This window comes from Argentina silus, assembly GCF_951799395.1.
Source record: "Argentina silus genome assembly, chromosome: 4".
Classification (NCBI taxonomy): Eukaryota; Metazoa; Chordata; class Actinopteri; order Argentiniformes; family Argentinidae; genus Argentina; species Argentina silus.
Genome location: NC_139658.1, coordinates 7,074,849 through 7,092,254, shown reverse-complemented (window position 1 = coordinate 7,092,254; position 17,406 = coordinate 7,074,849). Strand labels below are relative to the sequence as shown.

Below are 17,406 nucleotides of genomic sequence, written 5' to 3'. Positions count from 1 at the left end.
TAAATACTTAAGTATAAAAAAGATAATTTCATTTTTTTTTTTTTACTTTCTCATGACGCTACATAATGACTGCTATTGAAAATAATGTGCATGTACATCAACATTTTTGTACATTTTCATTATCCTGATACTGAAGTGTTGTTGTGTTCATTGTTGGTGATGGGAACAGCAGAATTGATGGTGGCAACAGAGGCAGGAAACCAAGAAAATCCAAGAAAATGAAATGAGTTTCTTTGCCTCAAAGGAGGGCATTTGTTTTCACTTTTATCTCTTCTATAAGATGAAGTACCCCCAACTAACAGCAGCAGTGGTTGGCACTGAAGATTTAATCTCAAAACCTGATAAATGGATCTCAACTGGGCTGTCAGAGGGACTGATGCTCTGTGCTCAACTGTGTAACCCAAGACCAGCTTGGTAACATATTGGAAACGTGGAGAATGACAGCTGAATTTGTTTCTTTGATCTCTTTCTCTGTGTGTGGGTGTGTTCCCTGGGAGACACGGCCAAGACTGTCAGGTGAAGGCAAGTTTAGAGGTTCTCCAGAGATACAGACAGGACCATTGGGTGGCAGTGCAGAGGGAGGACAGAAAACAACATGAAAGGAAATTAAAAAGGAAAAGTCTCTGTGGTTCATATTGGATAGCTTTACAGCACACTTTGAGTCTTATATGACTGCCTCTCCAATGTTGGCATTGTAATACACTTTTCATCTTTGTTTTTTATTTATTTTTATTTAATTGTAGGTATCCTAAATATAAAATTGAATGGAGAAAGTTGCAGAAACATCTGATAATATTCTATATTCTTACTGTTGTTTTTTTGTATGTTCTTTTGAGAGTAGTAAAACTAGTGGAAAACTCCATTAAAACGCCCCTTGTTGAAACCCATTACTGGCCGTGCTATCTCAATCGAGGCCTTGGAGAGACCTTGGCAAAACTACTACAGCACAGACCCATAAAGCTTGATGCATCTCCCTCTCCCCCTGGCCTCTCTGTGGTCAAAATGACGCAAGAGGAGAAATAAGTGTCTCCGGGTCTGTGGACCTGTTGAATTAAGGGGCATTAACTGCGGTGTCTTCTACTGAATTATAGATGGACAGCTACATCCCTGAGGCCATTATGCCTCCTATTTTTCCTCTTGCACTTTCCTCGTAGATGTTACGCCATCTTCCTCACATCCATGGTGAAGACAAGGAGGGGTTCAAACAGAGGACTGGTGAGGGCCAAGCTCTAGCTGTTATTTTAAGACAGGCCACCACAATCAGTGCCCTTTAGGAGTTTTTCAGTGTTCTTTTCCCCTTGAACGAAGTGAGAGGAAGCTCAGGAGGACTCTCTTTGTGAGGTCATACAGAAGACTCATCAGCCACACTGCGGACATTCACTTATCACTCGTACAGCTAAAGGTCATTCACTGCGATGCCAAATCATATATGGAATTCCATGGAATTCCTTTCTCCCCATTTGTAGCCATGAAAGATACCCACCATATGACCTCCAGCATCCAGCATGAACAGCGTTCTAGAATGACTAGGGGGATTCTAGATGCTCTCCAACCATGAGGATCCATGTCCAACACACCATGCGTGGCTACTGGCTTATGAAGACTAATGCTGTGGCCAGCCTTGCGTGGAGGTATGCCTCGGGGGCTGAGATTGAATGGATCTTCTCTCTCCCAGATTGTGCCCCCCTTACCTCAAATATGGTGTAATGAGATCACTGTGTCCCACAAATGTGTCAGCGGTAGGAACTGCTATGAATACTCAAAATACTCTAGAGATTAATTAAGACATCTCGTCTGTGTTTGTGAATATGTGTGTGTGTGTGTGTGTGTGTGTGTGTGTGTGTGTGTGTGTGTGTGTGTGTGTGTGTGTGTGACACCAATAAAGATACATATGGCCTACTGCCTTTACTATTCTTATTCCATTTCTGTGTCGGGAGGACCAAGCAGAGGGTGTATGAAATACGATTATAAAAGATCCCTTGTATATAATGGAAGGGCATGGAGGTTTTCAATTACACGTTCTGTAAGGAGTATGCTATGCTATGTCTGTAGTCATGAATTCAGTTTGTTCTATAAGTGCTCAGAATATTATAGAATACCATGATATATGATAACAATCAATCTGATAAGATGTTTGTGATCTGCTCCTTTGTGGATGTGTGTGTGTGTGTGTGTGTGTGTGTGTGTGTGTGTGTGTGTGTGTGTCAGTGAAAGCTGGTGGAGGTAGAAATCGGAGGACAGGCTTATGTAATACATGGAATGAAATGAAGAATGTCCATTCATGTGTGTTTCATACCATTCCTAATTCCATTCCATATATTACAATGAGCCCATCCTCTGATTTCTACCTCCACCAGCTTCCTCTGGTGTGTGTGTGTGTGTGTGTGTGTGTGTGTGTGTGTGTGTGTGTGTGTGTGTGTGTGTGTGTGTGTGTGTGTGTGTGTGTGTATTTGCTGTCTGAGCTAGATGGCTTGGGTTTATGATGATAAAACTCTGAGGGTGTCCAAAAGCAATCAAAGCCAAATCCAAATGTTTGCCTCCCTTCTCCACAGGCTATTTCAAAGCATTATATTGATTATTCCGCCCATTCCTGTCTTTTGGGGCAGACACGAAAGACAGTGCTTGAGAAATGGAGAAATGATAATGCAATTACTGGAGAGAAACCTTTTTAGACTGAGCGGTAATGCTTTGGGAGGGTAGAGAGGGTAAGTCTCTGAGGAAAAAATTGAGTATATTCTCAACCTCAGTGTGTCAGAAATATAATGCATACAATAATGCATCAGGTAATCTTAGCAGATGTTTTCAAGCAGGGTAAACTCAGAGAGCTGTCTAAAAAAATCCCAAACAAATAGCTTTTTGACCTTTTTGTGTTACACCTGGTACAAAGTGCCCCTGCTTCAATATCTACACGAGAGACATGGAGTTCCAACTCATAATGCATTTTTCCTACCTTGCCTTGATTTATTGTACACCTTTTTCAATATAGAATAATCCACAGAGCCACTCAGTTTAAAAATGAATTAACTATTTACTATACCCTGTATGCCTGAATGTGAAGTCATAAGGTTTTCAGGCACACTTGCAGTTGTAGTCATGTCTATGGCACCGTAAAATCCTCAAATCCTTGAACTCGTCACAATTTAGTAGGCAGCCTAAACCTCAGAAGAAAAAACACGTTTTGGAAGGGGCCACAGTATACCTGCCACTGAGTGGCGCCAAATCATTGTAATCCGTGTGTTCTCCAGCGTACTGGCAACGTTGGTGAAAATACGCGCCTTTCAGGTGCACACTCTGACTCCCGTTCCGAACGCAGACTCCGGACGCCACATATGAAATGCTTCGCTCCGAACGGTGAGGAAACATCCTCCCCAAAAACAAATAACCTAAGCAATATTGGATGCACCATAATAATAATAAATTACCACAATGATTGAGGCGTCGTTGTCAAGCCATCGCGACTTTGCGAATGGGAAGTTCTGAGAGAGCTGAAGGATCCAGAACTTTGGCAGACTTTGTGTTGCTTCGCACACGACCGACCAAACCGGGAGCGAAGACGATCTTGGAAGTCTATGCAATACATTTTAGACTTCGTGACTCAGGGATTGCGCTTTCGGAGAGATTTTGACTTCAACACACTTTTCTTAGGTTATGTTTTGGCGTGGGCACCTTCAAACGCCAAGGAAATGGTATTTCTTTAAGATTCCAGTGTTTTTATGTTTGACTATGGAGAGCAAATGAGAGGGGCATTTCCCGGGAATAATTGACAGCACAACGACAGGTAGGTTATGCATATTATCAATGTACATAATTGTATTGGTGTATATGCTCAGTTATGTTATTGGGTGTTTATGACATTGAACGCAATTGCTTATTCTGAAAAAAAGGTGATTGGAAAATTAGTTTGACCGTTTTATGAAACAGCCTACTAATTCATCAGTGTGTTTCTGACATTTGTTCAGACTTCGTGACAGACGGAAGGCTTACTGTAATCATTGAATCCTAAACCAATTAACTCTCATGTAACTTTAATGTAAAATGCCTTAGTGTTATCTATCTATTGTTTTTATTCATGAAAACTATAATTTTAAGTTTCTTGACAGCAGTAGGCTACTATAGTAATGCCTATATTTCATGGGCAAATCTGATGATTTAAACCAAATAATATAATTATTGATAACTACAATTTCGAATGGGTATAAAAATCTAACCTGACAAGGTGTCAGGAAAGCTTCCGTTTCAGGTGGGTGCTACAGCGCGTCTTGTATTAGCTCAGCATTTCACTACAGTATGCACAGAGGTCCTTATGCTGCTCAATTCAAATGCTCAGCATCTGTGTAGGGGCTGTAACTTCATCCAAAATGCTGTTAATCTTGAAAGGGTACTTTTGAATTAATCACATCAATAGTCATTATTAAAGCATGAAATAGCACGTTGTCTTTAGAAAAAGGTGCACATAAATTTGAGTTAAATTATGTCTTCATTGCACATACGCAATATTTATTGCTGCAGAAATCATTCTATTGCTGGGGGCCTTTAATAAAAGCATAATCAATTGTAATCTCCTGCTGCATTTAATCATTCCTTCATGGTCCTATCTGTATGTGATGTGTCATGTTTCTGGTGCATTACGGAGACCACATAACATAAGGATTATTAGTGCTTTATGTTATTAAACAGTGTAGGCCTATGTAAACAACATACCGGTCATGATTCTTGAGAAATAATGTTTTTAAACATCCATTTATATTTATAGTGTATGTGGTTTTCAAAGGTTATCTACCCTGTATTATACCTCAATGTAATTGACCACAGAATACATCGGCCTACCCAAAGGGCAGGCAGTAGTGGGCAAGAGGAATCTGAGGAAGACCACAAGGAAAATATAAGTTCCCTAGTCCTAATGCTGACACACAGACACACCCACACACACACACACACACACACACACACACACACACACACACACACACACACACACACACACACACACCAGTCACTCTGGACAAGGCAGTGGATTTGAATTCACAGTATGAGCTCTGTCTGTCAATGTGATTCTCCCCTCAACTCAGCCTCAGAGTGCTCCAGCCGAGCAGCTCTCATGATGAAAGACATATTTGAAGAAGTGTAAATCATATGGAAGCTCTGTACTGGGTTTTCTGAGACACAAACAATGTCCTCAGAGGAAATCAGCCTTTGTTTTTCTTGTCAGCCACAGTAGATATTTATGATTATGCTTACACACCACTGTGCATATTCTCCATGTGTTCTCTTTTCTCCTCTCCTCTCCTCTCCCCCCTCCTCTCCATTCCTCTCATCTCCCATATCATTCCTGTATCTCCGTCTATCTCCTTCACTTGTTCTCTCTATTCTTTCATCTGCCCTTCATTCTCCTGACATGTGTTGTGCGGTCAGCTGTTTTTTTTTTTTCAATTAGTGCTATCATCGCATTTCATCCTGCAGAATACGGATGCTAATAACCTTACGGCTCCTATTGCGTGGCGATACAATTCTGCTGTGATTAATTGAAGTCCCTCCAGAGAGTCAGAGCAGGGGAGGCGTAGATCTTCCCTTTCACACCCGCTGACAGGCAACCCATTACGGTGTTTTATAGATCGCCGTCAGACAGTAGCCCTTGAAGCTGCCTGTGGGCCTGGTGTTGTTCTGAGGGGTTTTATTGTGCTGTGTTACTGGTGGGTATTGCTGACAGGCTGGAGCAAAGGCCACCCTGGGATTATTTGAGCTGGGCTGCTGTGACAGGTCAACTCAACTGCACTGTCTGTACTGTACTCATGGTCATAAGTCATGAGAATTTGTTATGGGGGCGTGTTACACTTTGTCGTTGCTCTAATACCTGTGTAGTAAGAATGTTATTACACAAGTACTAACCTCATTGTTCGGAAAGCCAGGGGAAATCCTTTGCAGAAAGTAGCTACAAAGGGGTGGAGACCCGTTTGAAATGAGTGACGCCTCGCCACACGTTAAACCAATCAGATACCTTGCTTGGGTGGAGCTCCAAAAAAACAGAATTCAGTTTTTCTTCCAGGTTTTCTTCCATGTTGCAAGCTAGCATAGGCAACAATGGTCTCTGCAAAATAGTCCTACCCGGTCGGAAAAGACAACGTACATAACAACAAGAAACCATCTACGGGAATGTGGAGGAAGGTTCTCCGATCACTCCATCCAAGCCAGAACAGCTAATCAAAAATTCTCCTGGCCTCCAAAAGAGGTGTGAGAACAATGTGATTTGGAGGTATGGCTACGCAAGACTACACAAGTACCAACAATGTATTAACACTCCACTGAAGTGACCTGGAAGGCCTGGTAGATAGCAGGCTATTCATTCATCACTAATGAGAGACACCCATTGGTCATCAAGGATTGCTCAGGTTTGGCCCAGGTTAGCTTGTACTTTGTATGTCCTGATGCAGAAAGACGGTGTGGAGAGAGATATACTGTAGTAGGGTACCTTTCTTTTGAGTTTTGGTTCTCTAAAAAGCCTTCACACTAGTAACAAACACAGGATTAAAATGGCAGACAGACTGGAGCTGAGAGTCATTGATATGCATGAGATGGCAGGTGATTTTTAGAAGAAGAAGAAGAAGAAGAAGAAGAAGAAGAAGAAGAGAACATGAGGAATAAGAGGTTTGTCTCTGGTTATTGGAGTGACCCCAGGCAGTATGTGTGTTCTCTGCTCTGCCAGCTCTGCACAGGCAAATACATAGACAGAATATATATTGTACAGTATATAAAAAGACACTGGGTTATTCGCATGCATGAGGCAAGCACAAATATACTGTATATTCTGCACTTTATGCTCAATGCACATGTATGTATTTGAAGTCCAATGGAAGTTACACAGTAACCATATTCAGGCATACTGTACTCGGGACACCATCATGAAAAATCTTAGACCTTATGACTCGTCTTAAAAGACAGAAATCCCTCTTAGGACATGTTGTGTCACAGTCTTCAAACAACCCTACATTTCCTAGATTCATAATGCTCTTTCCTTAGCTGTCCTTGCTACTCTTGGCTCTGTCATAATAAAAATTAGTACTCTATTTCATCATAACCAAGGCGCTTTAGGCGTTTTACTCTGCCAATATGCCAATTCATTGCCATGGCACTTCAAAGGGTTTGAGCAGACAATGTCTGTTGTAGAGAAGATAGCAATGTGATGCTGTGCAGAGAACCAAACACAGACCATGGGTATTGTCTTCCTGGAGTGGAGCTCAAGGTTTGGCATCATCAACCATATACTTTTGGCTATTGGCCTAGAGTCAAAAGCAGCCATCCACATGATTGCACCATTTAGAAATTCAAAGCACTTCATTTCAGTTGCTATACAATGCTGTTCGTATGGCTGATATGGTTAGAAGGTAATGTTACATAACAGTATATAACCTGCCTTCACCCCCCCCCCCCCCCCCACCCCCGCAAACTAGGGTGAATCTGTGAGTGTTTGAGGTGGATATCTAAGCCCCATCATTGGGTGCGAAAGCGAGAGTGATAGTGGCAACAGTGACGCTATGTGCTCTGTCATGGGGGAAGAGGAGGAGGAGGAGGAGGAGGTGGGGGAGCATATCCCATGTTTTATAGATGCCATTTAAAGGAGCATGCCCAAGCTGGGCTGGCTGCAATGAACTGTAACCGCGACAAAACACCAAGACAATAAACAAACAAATTGGTTGCCTGGGAGCCAGCAGTGTCCCGCTCACTCGCCTGGGCTGATGTGTCGCTACAGCAGGCTGCTGGCTGCTGCTCTGAGATTAGGCTGTGAAACACAACTCTATCTCTTATTTATTTATGCTGATTTGGTGTGTGTGTGTGTGTGTGTGTGTGTGTGTGTGTGTGTGTGTGTGTGTGTGTGTGTGTATGTGTGTGTGTGAGGGAATTTTTGGGGTGTTTTAGATGGTGGGACTGGTTATGTTATAGGTTTGTAAAACTGAGCAGACCCCATCTGCATCTGTTGTCCAGAGTACCTGATCTGGCTGCAGATTTCAGTCCTTCAGGGCCCTATCACGCTAACTTCATATGGCATTGTTGTGAAATGCGTGGTAAACAGCTTGCGCATTGCTTGAGGCCAGGATGCCACAGTGTATCCAACAGATTTTAATTTGAACTACTTTGAACTTCACTTTAGGATTGCAGCTACTGTATATCATCAAACCCTACAGTACTGTATGTGGATTTATTTGTCAGCAAAATGCATCAAAGAACTCACATATAACATAATGCGCTTGGTCGAAATGCATCCTGTTGAAGAAACAGAAATTGAGACTGCAGAATATGTCTTTCTATTTCCATGTGAAGTTAATCAGTGAAGGAATTACAGGAGACTCACTGTGGAGGAGAATTCTCCAGCTAGCCTTCTAGAAGTTGATAGGCCCCAGCAGGAACCTGAGGCTTGAGCATCAGCAGCACACAGCACACTGCACACAGCTTCAGCAAGGCTAAGGATCCCCCTTCCCTTCCCTCTCCCTCCTCTGCTCTTCCCATCCCATCCCTTTCTCTCTACTTCTCTCCACTTTGCCCTCAAACTTATTTTCTTTTTTCTCCTGCTGTTGTCAAGCTCCACCTCATGCCTGTAATCATTAGGCTGCAATTTGGGCAGAACATTGCAATTACTGGGTTTGAGAAATGAGCCTGTTCTTTTCTACACTTGCTATTTCTCTATTGAAAAGGCAAGGAAAAGCCACCTTTCTCTCTGATTATAATTAAGGGAATAAGATGCAATAAAGCCGGCAATTATGTGCAAAGTTTCTTTCATTTAGTTCAAGGGGAGGGTCGGCGTCTTAGCCCAAGTTCAAATGAGCTGTTGTGACTCAGACGACCATAATCCTCCTTCAGTACGGCCTTGGTGATGATGGAATGACTCTGTGGTAGCACTTTACATTACAGCTCAGAATAAGTGGGTAATAACATGGTAATAACCCTAACCCTATTATTTCAATAGTAACTACCTTCTCTATTTATTGGTTATAAATCAAATTAAATGTCTGCTCATCAGTTTCAATGATTCAAGAACAATATGGAAACGGTGTAACAATAGTGTCTTTCATGCCAAATAATTAAGTGGAAACTGTAATCTGCTTTACCTTGTAACAACAAGGTAATGTCTTTCTTGTGACTGGTAACTATCAGCAATTACTGGTAATTACCGTGGTTATAACTATGTTATTATCCACTTATTCCTGAGCTGTAATGTAAAGTGCTACCGACTCTTGCAAAAAGAATGATAGGGGTGTCGATGTGATGACCTAACACAAAGACTTCAAGTTTCTCATCATCAGATCCCCTTACGAAAGAACTGAGCTTCAAAGCCGGCCTATCATCAAAAGAATGTACCCGTGTCATTAGATATATTGTACAGCAGAGCGGTGTGTCTTAGCCTTGATCTGGAGTACAAGATGGGAATGAGAAACAGAAAACACGATAGTTCTTCTTCTGTTGTTATCTTCTTCCTCCTGATAGAATTAGCTGAAGGGCAACTTCAGTTCAGTCTGCGCTTTGATCAAACTCAAACCCTGGCTGTGTTTTCACTGGTGATGAAAAAGGTACTTGTGCTAATCTACATGTGGTGTGAACCCGTTGTATATTGTTTATTTGACTTAATTGTCAATTTGCATTGATTGAAACACATTATTGCGAGGCAATGTGACGAAGTGAGTTGGAGGAACCATTGTTTTGACATTCTCATGTCTAGTATTGATATGATATGGCTGTGGAAGGAATGGTGTGAGAAGGCATATGAGAGGTTTGATCGATGTGCACAACATTTCTTTCATTTCGACCAAAAAACACTCAGAACCTTCAAACCGATTGATCAGTTGTCTTCATAAGGCATGCAAATATTGAATTACCATGAATTAGCATGATGCAAATATCATCATATCATCATCATTTTTGTTGTGACTTAGAAATGTCTTAATCTATGATCATTACTGAACCAGGGCCTGAAGGGCTTCTTTATCTTCCCCACATTCTAGTCTATCTTGCTTGCCGTTGCCACGCTACACTACCCATTCTCTCTACTCTAGCTGATATTCTTGGTTGCTCAGATAAATGTCTTTTTTTCAGGCCATGAGGGACTTTTTTGATAGGGCATCAATTTTCAGATCCAGGGCAAAATGATAAGCCTTCCCAGGAAAAACTATTTTGTTCTCTCTCTCTCTCTCTCTCTCTCTCTCTCTCTATCTCTCTCTCTCTCTCTCTCTCTCTCTCTCTCTCTCTCTCTCTGTCTCTCAGCAGCACTCGGTGTGCAGTGCCGAGTGACTAATTTCTCTTGGGCTTTGGACTTGTGGAGCCAGGGTGTAAGGGAGAAAATTAAGGGGAGAAGAGGCGAGGAGAGGCAGTGCTGGCAGCTTAGAGGAGTGCCACCCATATGGCACGGGCCTGATACCTCCTCTCATCATTCTCTCGTCTTCTCCATTGCTCCCTCCCTCTGTTCTCGTCCCAGCTCTGTGTGAGCTCAGCATGTGTAGCACTGCTGCACTGAGACTGTGTCACTTTGATCAGTGTTTACTCCTGGGTTCATTGCTGACAAATCATAGTGTACTCTTCTACTGAAGGAAAGAGAAGCCGGATATGCTGTTTTTGTGTACGATTACAGTCTTTTTGTGTATGGATGCCAGTGGATTGGAAAGCAGCTAATGGGGCCTGATGGGGCCCGTCATGTCAGCTATGATTAACAAAACATGTATGTATTTTTCACATGAAGCCATTGTACCATATAGATGTCTAGAATTAAGTGGTCCTTGGTTTACATAATTTTGTGTTCAGTTACGTTATTTTGGGTTATTTTGTGGAACAGGCAGAGGAACAGGCAAACCCCCCCATATATCATATATGATGGAGATAAAGTATATTTGAGGCCACTACATTTCCCCTTTGCGTGTCTCTTAACACCCTCCGTCCTCCCCTGATCCTGACCATTTAATCTTTTAAAGCACAGCTCTCAATTATTCATGCCCCCCCTCCCAACCTCCCACACCAGTGGGGCCGGTCCTGAGGCCTTCCATGGCACCCAGAGGGAGGAGAGTGTGTCTGGATGGACATGGACACGCTGCCAGACCTCTCATTAATTGATGCTCCAGTCTATGCCAGAGGTCTAATGCACTCTCGCTTGTTTTCCTCTCTCTCTAGAGAGACCATGACCTGTGTCTCTGTCTCAGACACAGAGGAGGATGGTGTTCAGTGGAGGTGTAATGTCATAATGTCGTTTTGAAGGGATCGTACAGTAAGTGTGTGTGTGACTGTGTGTGTGTGTGTGTGTGTGTGTGTGTGTGTGTGTGTGTGTGTGTGTGTGTGTGTGTGTGTGTGAGTGAGTGTGTCAGAGAGCAGGGCCTGTTGTAAGACGAGGGGTGAGATTGGAAAAGAGAAATTCTAGTCGTGGTCACAGGAGTGTGAGTGGATACTAGAAAAGGTTTTTTTCTTTTCTTTTCTTCCTCTTGTGCTCCTCTTTCATTTCTCCTGAGCCAGGTCCTATATTCTTCCTCTGTCAGCAAGGCATGTTCTTTTTGCTGCTTAATTAAAAGATGTCTGGGCCAGAAGGGAGGCTAGGGGCTAGATTTACTAAGCACTTTCCAAAGGGAACAGAAAAGAAAAATGTAGAGTGAAAGGTGAAGGCATTAAGAGAATGGTATGGTACATCATTTTTGTCCTTTATTCCTTTCTGAAAGGAACAGGTGCAGACTTTGCTTAGGTGCAAATGCTTAGCAAATTGTCCCAACGTGTTTTTGTTTACTTTTGCGATTCACTGTACCTTGTTCAAATGCAGTTGCTTAGTAACAGTTTAGTTTATTGTTGACACATACAATTAATAGTGTTTATTTAAAAAAAAAAATTAACTACAAGTGGATGTGTCACCATGGATCACACGACAAAATCATCATTCACGACTGATAAGCCAATATTTTCCAGTATTTCCAGTATCGTCTTTGACAGGTTTCGGTTCTGCATTGGCAAAGTTGACTCAATAACGAGGGTGAGATAAGAGAGGGCTCTTGACCTGGACTAAGTACGCAGCTCTTAAATACAAAGCCTGCAGTACAGAACCTGTCATGAATGCCTCAGTGCAGGCCTGAACACTGTATTAGAACTGTGCAAGAAATCAATTCAGGAAATATAGAGGCAATTATTTTGTCTCCCACACACACTGGAAAAATAACAGCCAACTAAGCCAATACAGAATTAAAGAGAAGAAAATAAGTCTATTTGCTGCTGTGGGGGGTGTGTACGAGTGGGTGATGGAGAATCCTAAACACTCCTGCAAAGGTGCTGTAATTAATGAAGTGTGAACTTATTGACTCATTACAACTGTTACATTAGCGCTGTTACTGTATTATTCAGGAACATAACAGGCCTTTTGAATCAGGAACTTTATAACAACAGACAATTTAGTGATAGATTTAGGTGATTTGGCGGTAGATTTACTAACAACATGATAATAGTTGTCATTTGTTGTGGACTGGAGTTCACATGGCTGTTGGGTTATTCAGAGTGTGTGTGTTGTGTGTAAACAGCTGATTCAGATTGGGAGAGTTATCTGAAAAGCAGCAGGACATTCTATAGACAAACAACTCTGTGTGTTAATAGTAGTATACATGTTACAATGCTTATTTTCCAAACAACCTGCAAATGACCATAACAGCATAGCCTCAGAATAAATATTCTGTTCATCTTTGCGTGTGAATCCTTGCATTTATTTCACTTAATCTGTGCTCAAAGCTTATACACAAATTAGTCCTACGTATGAGCTTCAAGCTCTTATCTCGTTATTAAATGAGGTGTGCGGAGCTAAGCTAAGCTAGGCACTAATCCATTTGAAGAGAGGTGAAATGGAAGTGTAATGTAGTCCTTATGCAAAGATGCACAGTCTCCTTATATTAGTAGTTGGGACTGGCCCAAGACCATAATCCACAGATTAATTAAAGGGCCACTGACTCTTCTATTTTGTGCCAATGGAGAGGTCTATAGAGCAGTGATTCTCTACCCCCCTGTTTGCAGACCAGTACCGGTCCCTCAACCCTGGGTCCACGGACCAGTAATGGTCCCTCAACCCCGGGTCCGCAGACCAGTAACACAGGGTTGAAGGACCGCATGGAACACATGGAACGGAATGAGGAATGGTGTCAAACACACATTTTTTGATACCATTCCTCATTCCATTCCATGTATTACAATAAGCTTGTCCTTTTTACCTCCACCAGCCTCCCTTGAGACCTACCACAGAGAAGGCCACTTAGTTCTTATAATTGACAGTGTGTATGGATGAAGGTTATGTTGGAGAAGGAGACTTGGGTTGATGGACAGTAAGTGTACATGAGGCGATGCTGTGATGCTGCCCGTAGGCCCCTCTGGGAGTACAGTTTTGGATTGGAGACAGACTTGGACGTGTGTTTCATAGAGCTGGTTATAAAGGCATGTCCCTAAGCACTGCAGCTGGGCACAGTACTGGGCTTAGTGTGTCCTTTTCAAAGAGCATGTTCTGTGACTTAACATGAAGGACCTGACAGATAAGGCACAGTGCTCCAACCACTGAGAAAGAAGAATAAATCTCTGAAAATGCAGAGAAAAAATGCATAGTGTTCACTGCTAATGAACAGTGTTATTTATGGAGCTGGCCGCTGCCTTTCTCTTCATCTGACAAAACTACTCAAGTGATATGTGGATGTCTCTTATGCCCTTGTAGTCCACTTCTCTCATGGCTCTTAGATTCTGTGCACTTGTCAACTTTTTACCATCCACTACTCTAAGCTACAGCGTTGTTTAACATGTAGCCTAGCCGAAGGAATTAGGGTTAGGGTTAGTGTTAGGGTTAGGGTTAGGGTTAGGGTTAGGGTTAGGGTTAGTGTTAGAGTGCTGCACGTAACCTCTTCCACCTAAGAAAAAAAAAGATGACTAGCGCTAATGACTTGGTCCCTAAAAAAAATACCGCTGCTGCTCTATGGCAGCATTTTGGGTTCTGACCCGACGATAAGCGAGAGCCTGCACATTTGGACGAGGTTATTTGCAAGATTTGCATGAAAAAGATGACGCCCAGAGCTAATCTGTACTCGCACCTCAAATCTGAAACACCCATTAATAGCTGTAGGGATGGTATATCTGGCTGTATCAAGTGCTGCTGTCGTGTTCCTAACCCTAACTGCTATTCGTAACATGCTCCTCTTGTATACCGCCCAACCCTAGTGTTTGGCAGGTTTTATATGCAGTGTGTGTGCGTGTGTGTGTGTGTGTGTGTGTGTGTGTGTGTGTGAGAAGGAGTGGTGTAAGCCTCAGTAGAGGTGGCAGACACAGAGCCCAGACACACCCTTGTATCACAGATGCTGAGAGTTCATTAAAATAGCCTTTGTTCAGCAGGCTCCTTAGAGGCATGTCCGGCCCTCCTACCTAAACAGGCAGGCTGAACTAAAGCAGCTTCAGCCCTACAACACTCAGCCCTGATCCCCAAGTCTCACATCAGACTTCCAGCGTGGCGCTCTAATGGACAGGGATGAGACCACTGATTCCCCTACTGACCAAAACACAGCATGAAAATCTCCCCCATAGGACTGGCTGGACAGTGGACACACAGAGGGGGGAGAAGGAGGGGGGAAGGTGGCAGACTGGAGCAGCTGGACCTGGTGTCCAGTCAGTCAATGGGCCAATAGCAGGCAGGTGGCCAGATTCTGTGTGAGATTAGTCTGGTCTGTTCTGTGGGTAGTCATCGGCTGGTTTGGTCGGTGGGGCATTGCCTTAGTAATCTTCTGAGGTTTCCCTTCCCCAGGTCCCTGCTGGCTGTCCAATAGCAGAGCCAGACACATCATGGATGGCACTCCAAAAGCTTTTTACAGTGATGTGAAAATGAGGTTGGATGTGAAGTGGTGTCTGTGTGTGTGTGTGTGTGTGTGTGTGTGAGTTGTTTCTGCTGTGTGTGTTTATTCTACTGTGCTTTAGTGTCTGGATGGTGGAGCGGAGCAGATGTGGCATTTAAATGGCCTGCTTTTTGGGAAGCAGGTGGCTGGGTGTGATAGATCATAGATGTCATCTCCAGCTCTGCTTTGTTCTCTAGCAGTAATCCCAGGATGGGTCCGTCTTCTACATGACACTGCTTTAGAGGCACAGTCAGGGAGACGAGACACACACACACACACACACACACACACGCACATGCACACGCACACACATACACACACGCGCAGACACATACACGCACACACATACACGCACACACACACAGATATGATGAAGGAGCATGTCCAACCCCTAACATCCAGTGGTCCCTCAGTGGCAGATCTTTACCCTCAGGCCTTTCGTGACCTGTAAAGGTCCAGCAGACACCAACACCAGCAGAGAGAACCTGTTGTAATATGATTTGCAGAATAGGCCCCAACCACACTAGTCCGTTGTATCTGTTCATTATTGTTGTATCTGTTCATTAGTGTTGTATCTGTTCACATGGTCTATGGTAGTCATCTGTTGACAGACAACGGAGAATCACAAGGGTCTGTACGTGTCCAATTTTTATGGACAGAAATGTTCGGAGGAGTCGAAATTTTGACAGTTGTTTGACTGTTTAGCCAATTAAAAGACAGGAAGCGGCCGTACCCCTGTTTGTTCCATGGATCAAATTGGACAGTGACTTCATATGTATACCTTTTTGGTCCGTTTTCTGACTGACTAGTGTGGCTGGAGCCATGGCTTTATTTATGACACTCAAAACTCCTATATTACCTACAGTATATCATTCTCTGACTATGCGTGGTACAGTACCATGATGTTGCCAGTGCTGCCACACTGTAAAATGAAGTGAAGTGATTCTAATTGTGTTGCATCTGATTTTATAATGATGCGTGTGCTCTCCTCTGGGCTCGTTCCATTTCTCCTCTCAAGCTGCTCCATATTCCTAGGGAGGAGAAGAGAGGAGGAGAGGAGAGGAGAGGGGAGGAGAGGAGAGGAGAGGAGAGGAGAGGAGAGGAGAGGAGAGGAGAGGAGAGGAGAGGAGAGGAGAGGAGAGCAGAGGAGAGGAGAGGAGAGGAGAGGAGAGGAGAGGAGAGGAGAGGAGAGGAGAGCGGAAGGCGTTCCAACGGTCCCACAGCAAACAGGACTAAAAATAATGACACTGTGGCAGTGTTTGAGCTATGCTGCTCTTTGCCTTCCCCTCAGGGGTAGCTCTCTAAATACACACTGCTCAAATCCAGCTCTTCGTGCTCTCCCTCTCTCCCTCTCTCCTACGCTGTCATTTTATGTTTCCAAATATCCAAAAGCTTTATTGATCTGGCCTCCCTCTGTCATCTCAGATGGATGTCTGTCTAAAACCATTTTCAACAGGGGCGCCTGTGTGTGTGTGTGTGTTCACAATCAATCTGAATTGACTGAACTACAGAGAATATGAGAGAGGCTGTCATTAGTTTGCGATGACAACATCCCTTTGGAGATTGAGAGTTTCTACTTGATGATTGTTTGGAAATACCTGTAATTAGTTGTGCAGCAGCTCCCTCGGCAGACATGACCTATAATTAAGCATAATGAATATTTACTGTCTCTAATGGCTTGTGATTCCATGTAATAATAATAATAATAATAAGTGTTAAGATAAGTGTTAACACTTAGTAAATAGAACAAATAATAAATAATAATGATACAAAATCATACCTTTTTTTTAATTATCCCCCAAAAAACTGTAATTAGCTCATGGAAGGAGGTGATAACCACCAGCTCTCCAAAGCAGGGCTACTGATTGGATTAGTGGGAAATGTGGCTAATTGATGCTCACTACTGCTCACTCTCTCTCCCTCTCACTCTCTCTCTCCTTTCCTCTCTTTCTCTCTCTGCCTCACTCTGTTTTATTCACCTTCTCTCTTTTTCTTTTTCTTTCCTTCTCTGTCGCTCTCTCTCTCTGTGTCTCTCTCTGTGTGTCTCTCTCTGTGTGTCTCTCTCTCTGCCTCTCTGTCTGTCTCTCTCTCTCTCTCTCTCTCTCTCTCTTCTTCCCTCTTCTTCACCCTCCCCTCTCTCTCTCCACCATTCCCCTGGTTCTCCCAGCTCTGTTCATAGAGAAGCACACACCGTCTATATCTAGTGTGGTCCAGTCAGTGGCTGCTCTGTGGTTAAGATTCTATTCATGGCTCAGTGGAGCTTGTCCTGAGGAGAGAGTGGCCAATCCCCTTTAGACAGCTGTCTAGTCCTGGCCTATCAGGATCAGAATCACCAAGCCGGCTGGGCCAGCAGACACCACATTAGACAGGGCATGGCTCCTCCACAGAAATAGCCAATCAGGCTTAATTACTTAGTGTTAACAGGTTGATAAACACAAAGTACGGCTGTCAAATAGAGAGGAGGAAATGGTTAGATCCGCCATTGACCAACTGATTTGGATTGTTGACAGGTTTAGCGGTTGTGATGTTACTAGTGGCAAGTAAATGATAG

The 17,406-nt window shown here is 43.2% G+C and overlaps 1 protein-coding gene across 1 annotated transcript in view; it reads left to right on the top strand.

The window, feature by feature from the left end:
• Nucleotides 1–3,375: 3,375 nt before the first annotated feature.
• tafa3a (TAFA chemokine like family member 3a) overlaps nt 3,376–17,406 on the top strand; it is a 58,549-nt gene continuing 44,518 nt past the window's right edge. Inside the window, exon 1 of the mRNA XM_083667890.1 lies at nt 3,376–3,778. The gene's annotated coding sequence lies outside the window, so the exon portion shown is untranslated. The remainder of the gene's footprint in view (nt 3,779–17,406) is intronic.